The sequence below is a fragment of the Aotus nancymaae genome, unplaced genomic scaffold, assembly GCF_030222135.1.
Source record: "Aotus nancymaae isolate 86718 unplaced genomic scaffold, 86718_ANA_hifiasm-v0.15.2.pri h1tg000036l, whole genome shotgun sequence".
Taxonomy (NCBI): domain Eukaryota; kingdom Metazoa; phylum Chordata; class Mammalia; order Primates; family Aotidae; genus Aotus; species Aotus nancymaae.
In genome coordinates, this window is record NW_026988450.1 from 79239406 (window position 1) to 79264637 (window position 25232).

Consider the following 25232-nt stretch of genomic DNA (forward strand, 5'->3'; position numbering starts at 1 on the left):
AGCATTTTTTCATATGTTTCTTGGCCTCTCATGTATCTTTTGAGAAGTGTCTGTTCATGTCCTTTGCCCACTTTTTAAAGGGGTTATTTGGTTTTTGTTTGTGGGTTTGTTTACATTCCTTACAGATTCTGAATATTAAACCTTTGTTAGATGCATAGATCATGAATATTTTCTCTCATTCTGTAGGGTATTTTTTACTCTGTTGATAGTTTATTTTGCTGTGTAGAAGCTCTTTAATTTAATTAGGTCCCATTTGTTAACTTTTGCTTTTGTTGCAATTGCTTTTGAGGACTCAGTCATAAATTATTTGCCAAGATATCAAAATGGTATCAAACTTTGAGTGCACATGGACACAAAGATGGAAATAATAGATACTAGGGACTCCCAGTGGAGGAGGGAGGGGGGACAAGGGCTGAAAAACTACCTATTGGGTACTACGCTCACTGCCTGTGTGACGAGATCAATCATTCCCCAAACCTTAGCATCACACAATATACCAATGTAACAAACCTGTAGATATATCCCTGAATCGAAAATAAAAGTTGAAAATAAAATAAAATAAATAAACCAGTGGTGTATGCCTACATTATCAGGCTGCATCATGAAAGTCACACATTTGACCTCATTAAGCAATGTTATATTCTTGCAAGATACTAATAGCTGCTCTACTTACTAGCAATATGTTGCCCATTAAGCCACACTCAATACTTGAAATCATCAGAATATTTGATTTCTGATAATCATTTGAATATAAAATGAAAATTTACAGAAGTTTTTTAAAAAACGCCTTAGCATTATTTTAAAAGAATAGATAATAATTTTATTGTTTTAAGTTACAAATAAAAGGTGTATGTATAATTTTTCATAATTCTTCATTTTAGTTTTTTTTTTTGCAATTAATCAGCAACCCATATTGACCAATTCAGTTAAAAGGAAATTTGCAATTTCTGTTTGAATGTCTGTCATCCTCCTTAGAATGTAAAATATTTGAGAGGCAAGATAATGCTTTTTCTACCTCCAGAAGCCAACACAAGCTTAGTAAAAAAGAAGTGACTGTATTTGTCTAGACTCCTTTGGTGATCAAGATACTCATATTTTCCTCAGTATTCACCTGAAGCAAAATCAAACTTGATCATTAGAAAACTGGGAGGACTTATGAAATTTAAGGGTGAAACTGAGGCTGGACTTTGGGAATAAAAGGGACTCCGTGACTCTTCATGACACCCTTAAACTTGGGTCTCTGCTTCTTCTGAAGGATAGCTTCCTCATCCCCTCTCACTTCTCAGCCACTAAGACCACTGGATCTGTGCACCTTATGTCTATGCATTTGGGGAAAACTTGTTCAGTTTCAGTCTCGACATGTCTGAATAAGAACTCTGCGTGGGTCAAAAAATGGCTCCTGCCTAAGGTACATGATTGAGGTGCAGGGCCATATTAATAAGCATATTTATTAGGTGGTTACTGTTAAGGGGGTGTGGATTAGGTGCAAAAGGGAGAAGAGATGTCCCGGAAAAGTGATGGACACAGCAGGAAATAAATTGGTACAATAAGGTTGACAATGCATGTTTGTGGAAGGAACAGATGACTGAAAGGCAAATACCTAACCCAGACCAGCATCAAGTATCTAACTCTGAAAGGAGGAAAGCAAAGCAGGGAACCTGAAGTGATTGGTAAGCAACTGCAAAGGGCAGCATAGCAGAGGAATCATGTGCAAGATCCTGAAGCTAGGCTCTGGGTTTGAACCCTACCTCCGTCCCTTTCCAGCTTTCAACCCCTCTGTACCAGTGCTACATGTGTGAATGGCAGATGACAATAATAGCATCTATTTTATAGTGTTGGTGTGGGATTAAATAGGTTAATATTTATAGAAGAATTAGATAGTGTCTAGCACATTGTAATCACAGCCCAAACATTTGTTAAATTTCCTGGCAAACCTGCTCTATTTTAAGCATTGTTTTTGAACTCTTATTGCATATTCGTGCTAAAGCTTTTGTGCTTTAAGAAAAAAGGAATTACCCAGAAAATATAGGGGAAATAAATAGACTTAATATGTGAAAAGGCAATTGTGCTACACAGTGAAAACTTTTAATAATTTGAACAAAAATTAAAAATTTTTGTTGCCAAAATCTTGACTCTCACACTTAGGTTAAAATCCCCTTATCTTAAGGGGATTTTAATGAAATTTTCGCCCATAGCTATTTCTAAAAGTCAGTTGTGAGCATAGCCTTGCAGAAGCTAGCTATTGCTTAATTGGCTCATGAAGGCATATTCTGTAGGTTCACTTCGGACTGATTCAGCAAGGAGGTTGGAAGTCTGGATAACATTCATGTCTATTTGTTGGTGGTCTAAGACCCTAGGAATTTTGATTCTCCTCAGATATGTTAAGATTGAAGTGTTCTTGTGTCAAGCAAGCTTGAGCTGAATCCTGGCTGAGCTCAGCAACTCAATTCTTTGTAACTGCAATAACTTATATTGCTCTTTTGAGCCTTGGTTTCTTCATCTGCAGAATGAGAATAATACTGTCTCCCAGGATTGTTGAGGCTAAATGACAAAGCTCCTTATAAAAATGCTCCTTATAAAGGTGATTAGGAAATAGCAGTAGCCATCAGATATGTTTTAATTCTTCCCAGTGCTCAACTCACAGCCATGGTCTGCATCACTCTATAGTCTATGCTATTGAAGGAATGAGTCACAAAATTCAGATTTCATATTTGTTGGTTTTTTTCCTCCCTCCCTCCCTTCCTTTTCTCTTTCTCTCTTTCTCTCTCTCTCTCTCATTCTCTCTTTCTCTCCTCCCTCCCTCCCTCCCTCCCTCCCTCCCTCCCTCCCTCCCTCCCTTCCTTCCTTCCTTCCTTCCTTCCTTCCTTCCTTCTCATTCTGTCACCCAGGCTGGAGTAAAGTAGCATGATCTCAATTCACTGCAACCTCTACCTCCTGGTGGAGACAGGGTTTTGCCATGTTGGTCAAGCTGGTCTCGAACTCCTGATGTCAGATGATCCACTTGCCTCAGCCTCCCAAAGTGCTGGGATTACAGGCATGAGTCACTGCTCCTGGCCTGTATTTTTTTCTTTTTATCTTTTTAAGGAGTGAAGATTTTCTCAGGTGCCTTTATTAGCAGATTTCATATATATCAAACTGAAAACCTTGGAACAAAGCTCTTTCCTGACTTGTTCAATCATTGCTAGATGCCCACTCTGTGCCAGGAGATCCTAATGTGCAAGGCAGGTCAAGGCCACACCTTCACCTTCAGAGAGAGCAGCTCAGTTTCTGTAGCTTAGCTGTGTGAACTTAGGCAAGTTACTTAACCTCCCCAAACCTCATTGTCCTCATCTGTGAAATAATAGTAGCTCCCTTGTGAACTTATTGAACACAGTGAGATATGTTCTTGTAACATGCTTGGGGCAGTGACATGCTGTGGGCATGGGGAGGTGGGGGAGAGCAAATGAAGAGTGGTCTGTACTAGATGCAGGCAATAAGGGGGCCCCTGGTCTGTAAAGAATTTAAAATAATTAAAAAATGACTAAAAGTTATTCTGCTTTTTATCATCACTATTCCTTGGCAGTTTTAAACAATGTCAGTGAAAAAAACACTCTTTGCTCCCTGGTGACTGCTTAATAGAGGGTGTAGCATAGTACACATCCTCCCTGGCTCCCCACCCTACCCCAGTGATTGGCTCTTCTCATGTAGAATAACCCATGATCAGTTTAACCTTAACTAATGTTTAGGACATCAGTGGTATTCTTTAGCTGAGGTCCCAGTCTGATATAGCAACAATTCTAACATTATGAAATAAAGAGGAAGATAATACTTTTGTTCTTCGATAATAAAATGATAAACCAAAGGCAGTATGACACTTGGGGAAAATGCTGAGGTCTCCTGAAAGGTATTTAGTCAAATGTGAGGGATAAAGAACATATTTGCTGAGCCCAGAAGACGTTAGACACTGAATTCACTGCTAAGTAGCCCTGCTTGGAAAAAAATCTTTCTCTTAAGCACTTCTTAGGGCTTAAAGATGTCAAAATATTTTTAGAGAGTGCCGAAACATCTTTTTACAGAAGTTTTGCTACTTCTCTCAAGACACAGAAAACACTGCTAAGCATTGTGTCATTAAGAACTAGTGTGAAGGTTAACTTTATGTGTCAACGCTCTGGGCCATGGTACCCAGATATTAGATTAGATGTTATTCTGGATGTTTCTGTGAAGGTGATTTTGGACAAGATTGACATTTAAATTGATGGACTTTGAGGAAAGCAGATTGTCCTTCATAATATGGGTGGTCCTCATCCAATCAGTTTGAGGCTTAATTAGAGAACAAAAACGCTGACCTCTCCCAAGCAGAAAGGAATTCTGCAGCAGATGGCATTTGAATTTGAACTGCAACATTGGCTCTTTGCTCGGTTTCCAGTCTGATGGATGTAGAACTTGAATTGCAGATTTTGGACATGCCAGCCTCCATAATTGAATGCACCAATTCCTTAAAAAAAAAGCTCTCTTTCTTTTTCTCTCAATCTACACATTCTATTGGTTCTGTCTCTCTGTGGAACTCTGACTAATATGCTTAGTATATATATTAGCATTGCTGTTGTTACTGTAAATTTCATTATTATTAACTGCACTTATAGTTACCATCATTTTGTCATATGAAGACCATGTATTAAGTTTCTCAGAACTTCCTAAATGTCTTCCTGGCCACAGTGATTTGCCAAAAATAGATGATAACCTGCTTATGCAGCTCTTGGGGCTGCCAGAGTCCTAAGGGCAGTCACCTCTGGCCATGAGCAGCATCTTTATGTAGCCCTAGAGCAAATCTTAACCCTTCTTATGTATGTTATGATGTAGACAAAGTTAGAAGAGGCTGCTTCTTATGCATCATCTCCACCCCTGCCAACAGGGAACAGATAAGGAAACTGAGGCTCAGAGAAGATTAGGGACTTGCCTAAAATCACACAAGTGGGTAGTAGGACCAGGATTTTGTTAGGGTCATTATCTCTGGAAGGTGTGTTTCAGAGCATCATTAAGTTTGTGAAAGGCAGGGCTGAGATTTACCCTAAGCTTTATTGACCCAGTCAGTGTCTTTTTCTCTGAATTTTGGCATCCTAATATATTTTATTGATTAATCTTATTTTCTCCATTAAATTATAATTATAGGGTCCTTTATGCAGGGACAATGGCATCTTTGTGAGTTTCTAAATACTCCCTGGCTCAGCTAAGCATGAGCTTTCAACCTAATCCTCCTACATCCATGCAGCCTTCCAGGATTAACTCAGTTGCCTGCTCCCTAGAACAGTGGTCCCCAGTTCTTGGGCCACGGACTGGTACTGGTCCATGGCCTGTTAGGAAGTGGGCTGCACAGCAGGAGGTAAGCAGTGGGCAAGCCATTGAAGCTTCACTTGTATTTACAGCCACTCCCCATTGCTCATATTACCACCTGAGCCCCGCCTCCTGTCAGATCAGTGGCAGCATTAGATTCTCATAGGAGCACAGACCCTATTGTGAACCTATGCATGTGAGGGTGTAGGTTGTGTGCTTCTTATGGGACTCTAATACCTGATGATTTGTCACTGTCTCTCATCAGCCCTAGATGGGATTGTCTAGTTGCAGAAAAACAAGCCCAGGGCTCCCACTGATTCCACATTATGGTAAGTTGTATACTTAATTCATTATATTTTACAATGTAATAATAGAAATAAAGTGCACAGTAAATGTAATGCACTCGAATCAACCCCAAACCGTCCCCCTCCACCCTGGTCTGTGGAAAAATTGTCTTCAATAAAATTGGTCTCTGGTGCCAAAAAGGTTGGGAACTGCTGCCCTAGATGATATTGTGTTAGTTCTACTAATTGGAATCCATCAACTCTGGTGAAAAGCCATTGGAGGTGTTTCTTCTTTTCATTTTTAGGCCCACCCACCTCTGGTTGCAGAATGACTTATAGAAAACCAAGAATGTAAACAGACCAGTTAGGTTATTCTGAGTGTCCAATGAGAAAGGATGGGGACTTGGAGCATGGTGGCAGGGAGAGAGGTGAATGGCTTTTAGATCTATTTTGGCTATGGTGTGACAGATTGGCTAAGAGGGATGAATGAGAAAAAAGCATTCTGGATAATTTTTGTGAAGACTTGGCACACAGAAAGGATTAGATAACATTATGTACTGATATTATTAATATGCTCTTTGAAGTCAAAGGCTAGTGAATCTTACATTTCTTTAGGTTTAGCACAGTCTGGTATACAATAGGAGACCAATAAACACTTGCTTGCTGAATATCTCTGGTGTGTTATCGTGTTAACAAGTGGTCACTGTCATGTTAATTATTGTATGTTAATAATAAACTCCTGGTGATAGAGTTAGACATCATCTTGTATTTGGTACTCTTGCTTACATTATTTATAAGCAAAAGTATTATTCCCGGTTACAGCCCTGCTGAGAAGGAACCTCTTACAACAGGGTTAAGTGTGAATTAAGGATACTGAACATGATATTGATACACGTAGAGAACCCAATGTTATTTGTATATTATTGTAGAATTTACAGCTCTGTGTTTTCTCATTCCCATATCTCTATAATCACAATTTTAAAAGGGGCTCCTTGTTCATTATAATATCATTCATTTATTTATTGAGATGATCATTCATTGAATATTTTTTCAAACTCTCAAAATGATGCAATTTACTGAAAAGGTTACTGCTCTTACAGACCTTCAGGCAAGTCAATAAGGATAACTGAGGGTGACAAATGTGATAATGAATGAAAGATTAAGGACAGTGCAAGCCCGATTAAGGACATCTAGTCTCAGTCAGGGAAGCCTTCCTGGAAGAGGTGATATGTGAGCTGAGTTTTGGAGAATAAGTAGACTTTAGTGAGATGGATAAGAGTGAGAATGGTTTCAAGTAGAAGAAATTGTGTGAGTGAAGCAATGATGATATGACAAAGATGATGTATTCACAGAGCTTCAAATAGTTGGATGTGGAGTTAGACAAGGACCAGATTACAAAGGGGCTTGTGTACCGAGCTGGGGAATATTAACTTCATCTTGAAAACTATTGGGGGCCACTGAAGGATCTCTTCTTATTTAGATTAAAGTACAATTTACATAGAGAATAGTGTACATATCACAGATGTACAGCTCTATGAATGTTCATAAAGTAAAACCACTCTCATAAACAGAATCTAGACCTAGAAGCAGACCATAATAGAATGTGTCCCCATACAATCACCACTCTTAACAAGGAGTGAATATATTATTTCAATAATAAAGCAAAAGCCCAAGAGAGAATAGCAGTCATATTGACAAAATGCTCTTATTGAGCACTTACTATGTGTCAAGTCCTGTACATGAATCATCTCATTTAGTCCTCACGACAACTCATGAGGTAAGTGGGAGATTTCAGAGTATATAGGTCAATACAGAAAAATAGATGTCCATAGTCTGCTGTCATCTCTCATCATGTGTGTTTTGCTAAATCTTAATGTTCAGTTGTTAACAGGGCTAGGATCAGTTTGCAGCACACACACACAGAGATGATGAAACAGATCAGACTTAGACCTTGGTTCATTTGCTTTGAAAGGACAAAACAATTTGCAAGGTAATAATAATAAAACCAGAAATAGGACAACATTTAAAAGATTAAAAAGACCCAAAGTATCTATTTTGGAATAGCTTCCTGAGCCTGAAAAATGATATTTCTTAAGTGATCAATGCAACCAAAGTAGAGCACTTTGATGTTCTCTTAGGGCCAGTTTGTATTTATAAACCTGTTTTGTAGTTAGAGAGTAAAAACGTTTTGTTCATTTAAAATGAAAATTATTTTCTAGTGGTCACTTAGGAAACTACATGAATGAAGCCCCACACATTTACCACCCTGGTTTTCATGCTACCTCTGAGAAGAAAGCAGTTTTATTCTGCAGTAAGACAGACTAGGTTTCAGTGCATTTTCTATCTGAGTGGCCTTCTTTTAGCTTTGGCTTTTTTCCCCCAAACCATCTGGGATAAAGAGATAAGCATAAGTTCTTTTACATCTGTAAAATGGGAATGATAATTAGCCTCTCATGGAGTGTCTCGTAGAAATGACAACTAGTCACTAACATGAGTGGGAGCTAAATACGTGCTGATTGTGTCTCTTCATCTCTTTTCCTTCTCCACATTTCTTTTCTTCTACACTTTAAACCCTTAACATGAAGCGGAAGAAAAGGTTAATCCTAGTGCATTTACTTCCATCTCGTGCCTTTTCTGACAAGTCACAACTATCTACACTATCTACAATAAAATTCTCCCTTTTCCTGTAAGCCTGTAGGTACGTAGGTTTTTTTGTCCAATATCCTATAGAATTTTGGGAAGGGAATCATTGGCAACCCAAACTTACTAAATGTGGTAGATTGCTTGCACATATGTGCATAGTAATTCCTTTTGGGTAGTGCCTTCCATGTTGATTCTTGGCTTGGTCATGTCACTTGCTTTGGCCAATGGGACAACAGCAAATACAACATAAACAGAGGCTTTAAAAATATTTTCGCGTTAGGGGTTATGTTTTCTTTTGCAATGCTTGGAACCATGAGACCACTATACAAATCCACCTGCACTAGCTTGCTGGAGGATGAGCTGCCACGTTGTAAAGAATTAGATGCTCTTGTCTATAGCCTTCCAAAATACTAGACATGTCAGTGAGGCTGTCCTGTCATTCAGCAGCCATCAGAATCACCAGCTGACTGGAGACACATGAAAAAGTCCAGCAGAGATCAGCAGAGCTGATCAGATCAGAACTCTCGAGCTAACCAACAGAACTGTAAGCTAAGTAAATGGTGATTGTTTTAAGCTACTACATTCTGGTGCTATTTTTTTTTTTTTACAGAGCAAAAGATGATTGATACAACAAATGAACAGATATGGAAAGACAGGATGATTGATTAGGCTACATGACTAGGAAGGAGGACTAACATCTCCTGAGTGCTCCTGTTCTGTGTGGCAGTTGTCACATAGCTTACCTCATTTGATCCTCACAGCTACCCAATGGAGCAAAAAAGCATTCTTTTATAGCTAAGAAAATAAATCCCGGGAGATACTATATATCATTCAAAGACATATCACAAAGTTGGCATTATTATCTTGTTTTACAGTTCTGAGTATATTGACTCAGAAATGAAATTTGCTCAAGAGTCCCAACAATGCAGATAACTGAACCAGATTTGAAATCTTGATAAGTTTGACACACAAGCCAGTGCTCTTTTGAATACTCTTCAAAGTGCTTCCAAAGCCGTCTCTCTGTCTGTAAACTAGCACTCTGCCCATCAAAGCACCCTTCATTTGTTTGGCCTATCATCTTTAGATAGGGATTTCTACCTCCCTAACTTCTGAGCTTTTGTAATTAAGAATGGAAGCGTTTGCTGCCTCCTGTCTTGGATGAGACAGGTGCCCTGTGCCCGGGATGCTTTCTCTTGGGGGCCTGAATCCTGAAGAATCAGAATTACTCACAAGCTAATGGCTGGAATGGTGCATAAAGGACTGTGGTGGACATGGTAGCCAGGACCTCCACATCCCCAACCACAGCCAGTGCAGTGTTTCTTAAATTGGCGCTTGTGACACATTTGTGGGCTTGAAATCAAATTTAGTGGATCATGTGCGGCAGGCAAAAATGAAATAGAATAAAATAGAAAATATCAGATTCTAATAACTCTAAAGGTAAGTGTTTTTGTGAATATTTATTTTGTTTTATATATGCTTGTATGCCTTTGTGTACTAAATCATCAAGTAAAATGAACTTCTTACTGGGACTTGCAGTTGAAAAAGTAAAAAGGCCATGAATGTTCCTTCCTGAATAGGAGAGGCTGGAAAGCTAGTGGTTTAATTTCCCGAAATCCTTGCAGTTCTGGATATTGCTTGAGTTTTGCTGGTTAGATGCACTCCTGCAAGATTTAAAATGTGAAGGTTAAATGGAGAGCATTTTTAGCTACTTTTGCTTTTCATTCCTGGCAACCACAGTTACAGAGATACTGGATTTTTAAATAGCAGCCCTCTAGTGTCTAGTCATGAGTTTTGTGGCTGTTCAGAAGGTGGCCGTTGTCCACATTTTGCCAGGGTGGATCTAGAAGGCAACATAGCTCTGGAGCTAACAGCTGTGGCAATGGTGGTTTTCTGATCTATGCCCTTTATAACAAATGGGAAGCTGCTTACCAGTTCTAGAAGAGAAGCTCTGATCTATCAAGAGAGAATGTCACCCACCTCGAAGGCCCATGGGCAAGAGCAGTGCTGTTCTCTTGTTTAATGGTGGGATAGGTCAGAGGAGAAGGAAGGCATTTTATATTTTATCAACACTCTAAAAAATCCTTTCTAAAATTCATCAGGCCCTTGGAAATTATGTACACCCTGGAAGTTCTTCTGACTACATATTTGCAAATATTGCACCATGTATCTCTCTACCATCCCATTCCTCACCCAAGGAACATGCATACTTGACTCTGTTTGACTATTCAATTCAATTCCCTTCAATAAACAGTAATCATGCTGACATGTGCCAGGCTCTGAGTGTGCTGCCGGGAGCTAAATATGTCACCAGCCCTGAAGAGCACACAGTCTGTGGGGAATGCAGGAGTGAGAACCTCCCAACCAGAAAACAAGGTCCACTGTAGAAGCAAGAACCTTGAACCCTGGGGACACTAGGAGTGACATGGGGGATGGGGTAAGGGTAACAGTTCGTGCCAGTCCCTAAATTAGTTAAGCCACAAGCAGTTATTTCAAATAAGTGTCACAGTGATTCAATGAGGCAGGCTGGATTATTAACAGATAAGAAAGCTGAGGCACATAAAGTTAACATTCTTTGCTCAAGTTCATACAGCTAATGAGGTGCAAAGCTATATTCCAAACCAGGTCTGTCTGACTCTATTGTCTGTGTAGCCATTAAGTTGCCTATAAATACAGTTAAGATTCTTTCAGAAGTTCTCTGTTGAAAGAATTCTAACATTGAAAGATTAGAAGTCACAGATACATTGGGCTGTTAGCTATTGGACAATTACCAGTGATACTCCCCACAATTCTGAAAAATTTCTTTTATACTGTAGTAACTTCAAAATCCCTTAAAATACATGCTATAATTGGTGATGGGGACAGGCTATTTTATAAAAGCTACCAAAATATTGCTTCAGTCTGCTAAAAAAAAAAAACCCACATATCTTTTGGATAACTGCAAATGCTGATGTGGAAAAGACCTTTATATTGTTAAGTATTTTTTTTCCCCAAGAATATTTGGGCAAACATGCCGGACATGAATATTTTCAAACTGGCATCTGTGTCTGAGGCAAGGTAGCCACTTGGGTCTTTACAAGGCCTTGGTGCTGAAGGTGCGTGAGAGAGAGAACATTCTGTCTACTCCAAGAGGGGAGGGGTAGTGGTCGATCCAGGTTTTATGGGTCCTGAGACTTAAATAGTTTGGAGGTAGGGTAAGAGAATCCTCTTTAAGAAAAACTGTGAAAATCATAATGCAAACTTGCTAGGGCCCCTCTGAAGGCCTTGGAAGGGGCTTGCGAGTGAAGGGCTTTGAAGCTTAACCACCATCGGTTTCACGATAAGGGCACTTCTGATAAAGCAAACTATATTTCATTATTGTAAGTGTTGGATGATGCTAACACTTTGGAGAACTACCTAACCCATGGCTGCATGTGGACAGATAAAGCAAATTATTGTCTGTTTCAAATATTAATATGCAACAGTTTCCATAGATACCTGATTATCACTGTGCCATAATACATGCTTCAGAGGTTATTTGAACACCATCTTCTACACAGTGAGTTCTTAGTTTCTAATTTAATTTTTGTAATTCTGAAGTCATTTTTTATTCATTGATATATATTTTATGCACTCATCTACTAAAATTTAAAAAATACTGAATTTATGTTTTATCTTGATGTGGAATGGAGCTTTTCATATTTATTCAAGAACATCATATTTTAATATCAATTGGAGGAGCTAATTTGGAAGTTGAAAGATAATTAAAATTCAAATAAGAAGACTTTTGCTTGCAGCATTCTCAGCAGATTTTATATCCTCCTCAAATATAATATTAAAAAAAATTTAAAAATAATTTACCTTTGTAGTGTGTTTACAGTTAAAAATTACCTTTCATGGAGCTCATTTTATATCAAAACAACCTTGGTAGGAATTATTAAAGTCATTTTGCAAGTGAGGAGACTGAAGCTCAGAGATTACCTGGCTCAAGGCCAACCTGTCCCATCAAGCAGGACACCAACCCCCTATGCTTCTGCTGCATTTCAACTAGCAAGAAAGCATAACCATCCAGACCGGCGGTCCAAAACAGAAATTAATCAGAGGCTGGAGGGCTTCACCCATTTACTACTATACGTCCTCACATTGCCTGGAGAAACTGTCCGGATGGGGTGTGAGCATGCGATGTTTGCAACATCCTCAGAGCCTGTAATAAGTAGAATCATCACTTTCACACTGGTGTTTAATTGTGAGCTTATGTTAGTTTTCTGCCCATGAAAAGAACAATGATCAATCCAACCTTTCTTATTTATATTTGAAAAACAGAAACTATCAGAATTAACAGAGCTTACATGGACAATACTTGTAATACTCATTCATTAGGTAGGTCTCTTCTGTTATTTCAATCATTCATAAGATATAATTCGACCTTCTTTGCTTTTTTCCTCTTTTCACACTCCAAACATCTCAACTGGTTTCTCCCTTTACTTATTTAAAATCAATTCAGTCTCTGGTTATCTGAGAATTTTGCTTTCTGTGGAATGTATGTATTTCATGATGAAAGAAAATGCTTAAAGGAGAAAGGCAATAAATATGGACTATACCAGTACCAATGAGAGATCTTATTGCGCACCTACTATGTTTCAAGCTTTGCACATGAATTATGTGATTTAATACTCAACAATTAGTGATATAGGGATATTTATTATCACTATTTCACAGATGTGGAGATTGAGGCACGGAGAGGTTAGGTACTTGTCCCAGGACACAGAGCAAGGAAGTGGCAGCACACAGATGTGAACACAGGCATCTGGATTCACCAGTGAATTCTACTTTTCAGGCTCTGTGCTGAAGAATCTGATTTAGAGTTCATCCTTTTCTTAGGTGCAGTGGATCACATGGGGCTGACTCTCAAGTCATAATCTTTTCCATGACTCCGTCTAATCTGTTACGAAATATCTTCCACTACTCATTCACACATCTGATGAACTGTTCTTTAGCAAGCGTGTAGTAAGGAACGAGTTAGTGGCAGTCCCTGTGCTCTGCAATGGGGAGAGCAGTGGACAAACTTCACTCTGCCTTTGCCATGTTGCAGTCTGGTTGTCTGAGAAACTGAAAGTGACTGTAATGAAATATTAATAATATTACCATAGAAGTCAGAACAAGGCATCATGTGTCTCTTGCATATTCCAAAGAGATTCTGGAATAATAGGTGTGAAAACTAAAATGTTTTGAGCTGTTGAGGAACCAGGGTTGTAAAGATGAAATATTTACATCCCTGCAATTAATATACAAAAGATATGGCTCCCATAAGTCTAAATGACAAATTCAGTTGGACAGTGGGAAGAAAGATGAGTTAATGGAGAATAGAGTTCAACAAGAACATACTCTGTTGGAGGTAAAAATTCCTGTGAAAACTAGCCTCCAATTTACTAAAGAGGGAAGAAAAATGATCCTTCAACATCTGTCAATATTAATCACATATTTGGGGAAAGAGAAATGCTCGTTGGAAATGCTCTTTAATTATTACTTTACTCATTTGATACAGTGTTACTGAATGTTTAAGTACCAGGGTAGATATTATAGGGGGAAAACATAATTCCTCCATGGATCAAGGAACTTGTAATCTAGCAAAGGAGATGTAAGACATGAGACATATAACTCTCAGACTAAGTTGGAAAGTGACAAACTTACCAAACTCTAGTTTATTATGAAAAATTCTATTTAAAAATCTCCTCTTGGTTTTATTTCTGGCACCTAACTCATGTCTTGGCCCACAGTGTGTATTCTATAATGCAGTGACCTAATTAGATTTTGATAATATGTATTTGACTATTACCAAAGCTCTGAAGAGAACTCTTGAGTGGAGGGCTCTGAGAAAACACAATTAATGTAGAATTTTGATTGGATTTTAATGCCTTTGCTGAGTCCTGAATAATGAAGTGATAAACCAAGTGTACTAGATGGCTCCTGGACCAAGCTGTGCCTGAAGCCCGATTAGAAATAGAACTCAGGTCTAATGCTGATTACAGAGGAAAACAATCCACCATGGAATAAATGATGTTCTGTGATTATTACCAGTTTTCTCATTCTTGGTGGGTAGGAAAGGAGAAAGCTGGAGCCTTTAGAATACTTTGGAAGAGCTACAAGAGCATAAAAATCCCATGTGAGAAAGGCAAAGGGAGCTTCCTGAAGACCCCACTATCCTCAGTCTGGCCAGGATATATCACTGGGGGTGGAAGCCTTCACTGGAAGCTGGCACCTTCGTAGACCACTGGGTCTTTTTCTCTGGGTAGCTTTAATGTATGTTGAACTATATCCTTTCCTATATTAAGACAACTCATCTGATTTCCCCACATTGCTACATGTATTCCTGTTGATCACATCACAGCCATGTTATGACAATTGTACACCTGCCCCTGGATATCCAGTAACATGAGACAATACATTCTTCTTATTGCTAGAACTAATATGAGTTGAGTTTCCTGTCATTTGAGACTAAAAGAGCATGCTGATATGGAAGGGAGGGCCAGGGCCCTCCTAAGGGAGAGAGGCATAGATTGTGAAGAGAATCCCATGTTGAAGGACATCATAGCATAATAATTGGTTATATGGGCTCTGGAGCAAGACTGTTTAGGTCTGAGTACCTGCTGTGCAACTTGCTAGCTGTTGTTCAGCCTCTCTGTTTCCAAAGTCCTCATCTATAAAATGGAGGCAAAAAATTCACCCACTTCATAGGGTTTCTCTGAGGACCGAACGAAGCAATCTATGTGAAGTACAGCGCCTCACACAAGGTAAATGCTGTATCAGAGCCAGTCACTGTTACTTTCATCCAGACAACATGTAAGGAGGGGACAGAGGTGAGAAATGGATCCAATTTCATTCTAAAGGAAACAGTAAGTTGTATTAGTATCCTAAGCTGGCATAAAAAATTACCACAAAATTTGGTGGTTTAAAACAATAGAAATGTATTCTCCTACAATTCTGGAGGTCAGAAGTCTGGAAATAAGGTGTTGTCAGGGTTGTTATTTTTCTGGGTCCCTGATGGAGAAATTGTCCCATGTCACCCTCCTGGCTTCTGGTGGCTGCCAGCGGTCCTTGCAGATGCCTTGCTCCAGCCTCTGCTTCTGTCTTCACGTGGTGCTCTTTTGTGCATCTCCTGCTTCTGCCTCTGGGATTCTCTGTGTTCTCTTCTTAAAAGGATATCAGTCATATTGAATTAAGGCCCACCGTGTGATTTCATCTTGAATAAATTTATAAAGAGCCCATTTCCAAGTAAGATCACATTCTGAGGTTTGGGGAACATGCATTTTAGAGTGACACCTTTCAACCCAGTACAGAAGTCATAGAAATTACCTAACTAGATTTAGATTTTAGAAGGATCACTCTGGCTGCAGCATGGAAAATGAATTGCAGGGAACAAAAGAGTTGTTACAGTGATCCAGGAGAGAAATGGAGAAAGAAGTAGGGTTAGAAACGTCGGAAAAAAATGTGAAAGACGGATGAGAAAGAGAATTAACTTCTTATAATTATTGCAGCATATCAGGGAACACGGAGAGGACAGGTAGTGTGAGGCTGAAGCTGGTGGACAAGTGATGCTGTCTGTTCACTAAGACAGGAAATACTCCAAGGGCAAATGTTTTGGGAAGGAAAGATCAATACTTGTTGAGCAAATGGAGGATGAAATAATTGTTTTGCCCTATGCCAGGTTTCCTCTTGCTTTGGCAGCATAGTTCTCAGCCTCTGGCTCAACTCTCTATATTCCAACTGCCGATCAAGAGTAGTGTCAATGTTTTTAAAAGGTCAACTTGGAATTTTGGAATTTTCATAAGTAATTTACAGCAAAGCACTGCATCACAGTGCCCCCCACCCCACTTAAGAGATCCACTAGCCTATCCTACTGTGAGGGGCTGTCAACAGTACACACTAAATGCTCATAGCCAACTGGTTCTTTCAAGTCTACTCCCCACGTCTGCTGGTTGTATCCTATCTTTATCAAGAGGCAGTAATGTTTGTTTCCAAATCTGTTTATGATAATTGTATTGGCTGTTACTATAACCGAATTTAATTGGGTATGGTGTCAACAACAAAATGTGAGTGTGAAAAGAAAGCAAGCTTTTGTTTCTATGAAAAAATAAGTTGAATGCTATGGAATACTCAAAACTCTCATTCTAAAAACATTGGTTTCAAATGAGATGTGGGCAAGACATTTGCAAAAGATTAGAAGAAAAAAAGTTCTAGGATGGTTTTACACCAAGATTGTTGAGATAGTGGCATTAAATTATTTTACCTCCTTTATAGTCAATCAATTTTTGGTGTGACTCATGCAAAATAGTGAATGTAGAATTCTGGTCAACTGACCCATACTCAAGTCTCACTAAAATAAGCTATTTTAGGCATGGATTATTTTAAAAATACTTATTTTATTTTTTTCCTGCTCATTTTACCACCAATCTTGAGAAGTGCCTTCAATTGTATCAAGGCAACAAAGCATGTCTTCTCTTCAGCATTTTATAGTTAGGCTATTTCAATTTCTTTAGTCAAAATTATCTGCACAGATTTACAAGATAAAAAGCCCTTACAGTTCTTCTGCAGCTCCTCCAGCTCCTCCAGGCTGGATCAAAGGTGTTGAGGCCCCTGACGTCGATTGATTTCTGCTCACATACAGAGGAAGGATGGCCTCTGTATGCAAATTGTAATTGCATATGAGCATAGGGTCATCAACTGTCTTTGAATCAGGTATTGAATTAAAAATTTGTACTGCTCATGGATGCCAAATTTGAATAAGAACAAAAATAACAAGAAGAAAAATTGTTGTTACTAGAATCAGAATACCTTCTACTTTGAAATTTAGGGTATGGTCCAGGTGATCCAATAGTTCAAGGATCAGCCATGACCCCCAGTTCTCATCTGTTGAGGCCCCACTATGTCAGCCAATGGGTCAGATGCTTTCTATATATTGCTTGATTTTCTTACAACCACGTTGAGATGTAGGGTTTATTACCTTTGACAGATGTAGAATCTAAGGTTACTGTACCCACAGTATCAGCAGATATAGACTTAGAACTAGGAATCAAATACAGGTTTGTTTTTCTTCAAAGCCTTCACTCCTTCCATCATGCCAGAAAATGCAAATAATGTGCTGGGAAGATTACAAAGAACTAGGCAGCCAGATGGAATGCAAGAGCTGGTGTCCCACCCACACCGGGTAAACACAGTGCTTCGAGGGAAGTCAGTTGTTACAGGATCAGAGGCCATTGACACTAGTACTGTGCTTGCCACTCAGAACCTTCCTGGCAATCAGACAGAACCATGATGCTAACCCTGATATAAGACAGAATGTGAAAAACTCATGTTAACTAAAAATTTCTTAGTGCCAAAAAGAAATAACTTACAACAGGAAACATTAGAGGAGCCTTCACAGGCAGGCTGGCGGGGTGGGGGGGAAGGCAGATATCTGAGCATCAGATTGGGGCACTGGTGAGATTTTTACAGAAATAGCCCTAACATTTGTAGCATTCTTTACAGTTGAAATAACACTTTTTCAGGCATTATGTTATTTGTCTCTCAAAACACTTTTGTGGTTAGGACAGGAATTATCATTTCTAATTGAGAGATGAGGAAACTCACATACTAAGTGGTTTGAGAACTTGCTCAGAGTCACACTAGCAAGTTAGAAATAGAAATGGGACAAGCATCTAGGTCAATACTGTCCAGTAGAAATACAATGTAAACCACGAATGCAATTAAAAAATTCCTACTACTTCCATAAACAAATTAGCCAGAAACAGTTGAAATTCATTTTAATTGTATATTCTAGTTAACCAAATATATTCCAAATATCATTTCCATGTATAATGAACACACAATTAGTTTGTAAAAAGTCATTACTGAGATATTTTGCATTTCTTCTTTTTTTTGGATTGTCTTTAAAATCTGGTGTGTATTTTACATGCACAGCACATCTCATTTTAGAACAGGCACATTGCAGGTGCTAAATATACACAGAGGGCTAGTGGCTGCCATACTGGACAGAGTAGAGATTTTCTGACTTCTAGCCCAGTGTCTTTCTGCTCTGCCGAATTGCAAATATATACAGAGTGGGAGTGGAACATCTCATCCTAATGGAGCAATAGTGGCATGTCATTTAGGTTCCTGGCAGGACATAGCTGGCACCTCAAAAGGGATGATGAAAGAGAGTTATTGAAAAATTAAGGTAGTCAACAATGGATGGTAAAGCACCCCAAGGTTAGGAAGAGTGGGCAGCTACAAACTTTACTCTAAGTGAGGGCTGCCTGGTAGAAACTGTGGCTTTTGGTAGATAAATGCAGCCACTGTAAATCCACATCCCGGCAGGGTAGGAGATGGGAAGGTAAGTGGATTGATATGTCTGTCCTCCCATGCTCTAGTTCACATCCAGTGCCCCCCATGGCTGAACCCAACCAGAAACCAGAGGGTAATGAGCCTGTTGATGAGATCAACACTCCAGGGGTAGGGAGAATGGCAGAGAAGCAGAGAGGGATGGAGACAGGTGGGGAACGACCAGAAGGAATCCAAGCCATAGACGTGTGGGGCATCTTTGCTGGGCTGTGTGGAGTGTTGGAGTATAAAGTGGAAGGTAGCAAGTGACATGCCTGGAGTATCAGGCTGGAGCCAGGTGGTGAATGGGCTGTGATGCAGAGTAAATGAAATTGGGTGTGTTCCATGGGCAGTAGCAATCCTGGGGCTTTAGTGTAAGGTCTTATTTAATCCAAATTGGGCACTGAGAAGATGATCCTGACAGGTGTAATACTTTGTGCTGGGGTTTTGAGATGTGAATTAGTCACACATCTGCCTTCTCAAATGAACCAACTGAGAAATAGATACGGAGGCAGACAGGAATCGACCACATCCTATCAGTCAGTCAAAGCAGCCACTTTATTATTGGCAAAGGAATGGGGGACTTGGCAGCAAAGGAAGCAGACATGAGCTTCCTATTTTTTCTTTCTGCTCCATAGCCATAGTTCCCCAGCCAGAGGCAGAGTAGGTGGTTACTGTGGGCTCAGTGCATCATTGGAATCCCTGTAGGGAGGACAGCAGCTGAATATCTGGGTTTCCTATGTGGGGGCAGGTACGGGACAGCAGCCTGCATGGGTGGGCTCCCTGTGAGGAGGAGAGGAGCCTGCACGGGTGGGCTCCCTGTGAGGAGGAGAGGAGGCTGCACGGGTGGGCTCCCTGTGAGGAGGAGAGGAGCCTGCACGGGTGGGCTCCCTGTGAGGAGGAGAGGAGGCTGCACGGGTGGGCTCCCTGTGAGGAGGAGAGGAGCCTGCATGGGCGGGCTCCCTGTGAAGTGGAGGAGAACCTGCATGGGTGGGCTCCCTGTGAGGAGGAGAGGAGGCTGCACGGGTGGGCTCCCTGTGAGGAGGAGAGGAGGCTGCACGGGTGGGCTCCCTGTGAGGAGGAGAGGAGGCTGCATGACTGTGCTCCCTGTGGGGTGTGCTCCCTGTGGTGTATACTCCCTGTGGGAAGGAACCACATTCTTACCACACAGAAAGTTCTGGAGAATGTATATACAATGATTTCTAACATACGAATCCTTCTCTCTGTAAAAGAGAAACCAGTGGATTCCCGCCTCACCATCTCAACATCAGATAGAGAGGGACAAGAATAGGTGAGAGAAAGCAGTGGCCTTGGCTTCATGCCACAGAGCTCAACATGTTTGTTTAGTTTTTTTTTTTTTTTAATTTTTTTGTTTCATAGATCATAAGGAAAACAGAGAGAAGGAAAATAGATTTATTTTTCAAGAAGAATGTTAAGGTGAGTGACTACAGGTGGCTACATCAGTATACACTGGTGAGTAACCGGTTAACACCAATTAGAAAGCTGTTTTGTGAGAGGACTTAAACCAGGCAGTACTAGTAAAGGAAATATAGGAAAAATTTGTGCATATATGGTGAACATGGTACACACAGGGATTGGGACCATGGTTGATGTGAATGGATTAAGTACAAGGGTGTATCACAGAGAAAGAGAAGTACTTTTTGAAGGAAAGGAGGATCATGAAGAGGCCGAGACAGTGATACCTGTGGGACATGCTGATGAGGCTATCGAGCAGGTGCTGGTGGTGGGTATCTGGAGCTCAGAAAAGAATGTGATGTTAGAGATACTGATGTGGAAACAATATGAAGTGATAGTTGAAGTCATGAAACATCACCGAAAGAGAATCAAGAGATGAACAAAAAAGAAGAGGTCAAGGAGAGGCCCTTGAAGGATGCCTACATTTAAGGGCTTGGAGGAGGAAGAGGGATATGTGAAGGAAACAGAAATCTGAAAGATGGGGAAAAAAATCAAGCACCCCGTAGTAAAATTAAGAGAGGAGAGTGCCTCAAGGAAAGGGGGTTGAGGGGTGACTCAGTAATGATACAAGGAGGCAAAAATAAGGCAGGCGTATAGCGAAACATATAAAGAGATTAATTCCATACAGAAATGTATGAATGAAACTCTCATGGAGATTACCGTTGGGGGGATAAGAGAGGGTCTTTGTGGAGTAGGTGACATTTGAACTGAGTTTTGAAGGATGGATAAAGTGCATGGATGAAAGGAAGGTTACACCAGGTAGGAAAAAAGGTATAAACAAAGGCATGAGAGTAAAAGGTAAGAAGAATATGTAGGAAACAGTGAGTATTTCAGTGTAAACTAAAGAATAATGAATATGAAAGATGTTGTTAACAGATAAGGCTGACCACAATGGGTGGTCAGTGGGTGGCTTTGAATGTAAGGAATGGAGAATAGCAGACAATGACTCGGAAGGAAGTCTTTGGAGTATAATGAGAAGACCCATTATCTAGTTACAGCAGAAAGAATAAAGATTCTAAGGTTCTACCACTTTCAGGTCAACCTTGATTCTCTGAATGAATTAACAATGACAAAACTCTACTGTACTAATCAATATTATTTTTAACTTTAAAAAGTCCCCAAGATGTTAAAAGGCACCAACATGAATCAAACTAATCAAGTCAGAACTCAGTAGGAAACCCAGCTTTCTCAATCTACTGTCCGAACAACCAGTTTACACCAATATTGTCTAACAAAGATATTGAACAGAATTTCTTTAATACAGCTAAAACATCTGCTGCATTTAAAAATAATCTTCCTGCTGCTGCAACATATGGTATCATCAGAAATTTTATTCCAGTAGCCCCAGAGCTTCTGAGACACCTCGAAATGCCATGATTACCATAAGGAGGTTTATACAATTCTCCAAGCTGAAAGAAAAACAATTAATTCATTTTAATATTTAAAATAAATATGGGCCATGTGCATCATTTGGGAGAGGAAGCAGGATTATGAAAACTACAATAATTAGAATTTAACTCCCTAAAGAAAGATGCTTCAAGATGTAGCTTCCAGATGGAAAATTCCCCTAACAAGGCTTCTTAAGACTTATGCTCAGCCTGTCCCAGTCTCTCCTGAATTGGGTAAAAGTGCTCTTCCTACTAAGTTTTTTAACGGAGGTCACAATGGGCACAGGTATCTTTATTTTTACCCAAAGGAGTCACAATATTCGTGTACGTAGAAGTGAAGCTAGGAGCCAAAGTTTGAATTCAATATAATTAGTTAAGTAAATATTACTCAGAAGATCCTACATTTCAGCCACTATGCTGGATAAAAACCAGATAATCAGTTGAATTATACAGAGTAGCTGCCTCTAACTAGTCTTGAGAGGTTGTGGAGACAGAGAAACACAGATGTGTACATGTCATAAAGTAGGACACATTCTTTAATAGACTTAACTATCATGGCATGCCACAAGCACAAGAAAACCATTTCAACTTTACCTGGGAGGCAAAAGCAAGCCTCATGGAGAAAGGGATACTGAGGCAGAAGAGTAGAGACACATTAGGAGGGAGGTGGATTTCCCAGAACTATTAATAAATGGCACAGGGTGGTGAAATAGCAGTTTGGGGAACGAGACTTGCAATGATTGAGCTCTAGAGTGGCATGCTGTAATAGACAACTGTCAAGAATTTCTTCACTTGGGGTACATAGCACTTTGAATAATGCCTGGCACATAGTTAACACTCAAGAAATATATGTTATTGAAAGGAAAGCATTAATGTTCCACTTAAGAGGTTCACAGTTTGCTGCAGGATATCAGAGAAAACCTAGTGCCTGGCATTGCTGTTCTTTAATAGGTAATACGTATCTTGTCATCAGTATCTTTGCCAATTTCTTTCTTCCTTCTCTTCTAATAATGAAAGTTCTACTCATCTTCCAGATACAATTCAGAGTAGACTAAGTCTTATTTTTCTCTATCTGCAGCATGAATGTGTGATAGATAGATGAATAAATGAATGAATGATCATGGGAATTCTCATAAATCCTTCCAACAAACTACATTTTCTCTTCCTTCAAGATTTTTGCATGTGTTCTTGGCTTTTTATGGTGTACTCTCTACTGCTTCTCCACTGAGCTAAATCCTATTCACATGTCAGCTCAGGCAATGTATTTTTTAGATAGCCTTCTACAAGCCTCCAGGTTAGGTTTGACCCATACGCTATTGCCATACGTATCTGTGTAGTCATCCATCTTCTTCTACATCTGGTAAACTCTTTAAGGCCGGGAACTAATTGCTAGCCAGCATTATATTCCCAATGCTCAGCAGAGCCTCTGACACATAGTAGACCCTCCATAAATAAATTAATTCATGGTTGAGCAAATTAAGGGATTAAAATTTTTTTTTGTATCCTACCATGAGATAAAAATCATGAGTGCTTGAAAAATCCCACAAAACCTAGTCATTTCTATGGAATATAACCTATTTGATTCTTCATTTATAATTTTGAAAAAGTTGCCATCAATCTTATTTAGGATCCTTATCCAAGGAAAAGGTATCTGCTGTTACTTAGGTTCTTAACAGTGTCTCCTTCACAGGATATAGAATTTTTTAACAGTTATGGTGTTATAATTAGTTCTGATAAGAGGTAAATGGGAATTCATTTGTCAATGACATATGATATTTTAAAAGGTATGTATGGGACCTAATAATGATTCTGGTTGCTATGCACTTAAGGAGAGCCGTCATCCTGATTTACCTCAATTTAAATAACCCTAAGTTATTTCAACTGAGCCAAGTCAATCCATAATATATTTTCACATGAGTCCTCTTGGGACTGAACTATGTTGACTGACTCATATAAATCATTACATTCAATAATGCTAATAGAAACTCTTCACTGACTTGCAAGGGCATCTCACACAAAGTAATTCTAACCATTAAGGAGACTTTTCAGGAAGGACATTATAATTCCCATACCATAGATGGGGAAACTAAGACTCAGAGGTTGCTCAAGCTCACTAAAATAGTAACTAAGCAAAAATTATCAACCCAGGGCAATTTCATTTGAAAGCCTATGTCTTCTCTGCCAGACTACACTGCCCATTTATTACCGAGGAAGTTCTCAAGGATAATGGAAACCTGAAGCAGAGATCAAATGCCAGTGGAAAGTTACTTTAGCACTGATGATGTAGAGTCAGCTATCTCAGACAATACCCTTGGGTAAATAAAGGGTGGTCAACATGCCACAAATATTTTATCATAGTTGTGAACGTAGGACTAAAAGAAGCCTCCACAATATTTTACTTAATCCTAGGAATAAAGAACCTTCCACAAAAGATAGTCTTTTCTTGTATTTTATCTAAGAAATCAATGAAACTGACTTATATGTTTGTATTGCTTTCTACAAAGTATCTCATTTGAAACAAATGTAATGCAGAAGAGAAAGATATTGCCCCATGTATAAAAAAAGGAACCTACGTGGAGAGTTAAATAGCTTAGGTGGCCCAACTAAGAAGTAATAAGAGCCATGACACAAACTCTAGTGATCGTTTCATTACATTCTAGTTATCGCTTTCTCTTACCTCTAAATATTATATTTTCTTCTATCCTTCTCCCAACTTAAAAAAAAGATTAGGGAGAATGGTTAATGATTCCTCCACAATTTTAGATTATTAGATCATAGTGATTCCAAGATACCCAACTTGAAGGATGGGAAAGGAAGCAAAAAGTCTTATGCAGATGGTAAGGCAATACTTTTTTAGTGTCTCCAATATATCATAAACACTAAATAAGAGCCATCCCAGACAACTCACCCACAATTTCAGCTCTTGTTGTGATAAAGCATTAAGAACAGTTGAATAAATTATTAACATGGCAGCATTCTCTGAATTGGCACAGATCCCATGGAAAGAGTGACATGCCAGTCTGGCAACTGATCTGTTTTGCAAAGGAACATAATACAATAGTCCTGGGAGACACTCATGTTTATTGTACAAGGTATTTTTTTTTCTTAAAGTTATTTTTCTTAATTATTTCATGGGCTATTCAGAGAAACTACTATGAGATTCCAGAATTATTTTAGGCAATAACTTAGAAATTCCTTATTCTGAATCCTGTAAACTCAAAGTAAGATCTGAAAACTCAGTATTTTCCCCTGTGCCCTGGCGACAGCAGATGGCAGTGGGAGTTGGGTCCTGGCAGGTGTGCCTTACCTGTCTGTCTCATCCATTATCACACAGACCTGGCTTCACTCATTTTAAAGATCCATGACTTCCTGGTGATTTGATGCAAATTAATCATGAAGAAAATGTTGAGTCTTTCTCTGCTACTTTCTTTATAATTTTGCAAGCTATTATTGCCTAAAGTCTTAAATGATAAATGTGCTGTATTATAAATAATAAGACAACTTTAAGAAAAAGGACCTAGTTTAAAAAAGAGAAAAGGGTTAGTATTGTAGAAATAATATATCTAGAAGCATAAAATTCCCAAGAGAATATAAACTTGGGATGCTGTAAGTTGATGCTAAAACCGATTTTCAACACATTTCTGATATTCCTCTTGGAAAATTGTTTTCAGAACTGAAGATATGCATGGATTTAAAATATATAAACAACTTTAATAGGGACAAATCTTTATTCTTTGAAAGTAAATTTAATTTTGGAGAAATATATTATTTGAGGCCAAAGCTACTTTTAAGTTCCTAT

The 25232-nt window shown here is 39.1% G+C and overlaps 1 protein-coding gene across 2 annotated transcripts in view; it reads right to left on the minus strand.

Annotated features, from left to right (window-relative positions):
* The window catches only part of ADCY8 (adenylate cyclase 8), a 250218-nt gene that overhangs the window by 176090 nt on the left and 48896 nt on the right, over window positions 1–25232 (minus strand). The gene's annotated exons all lie outside the window — the stretch shown is intronic.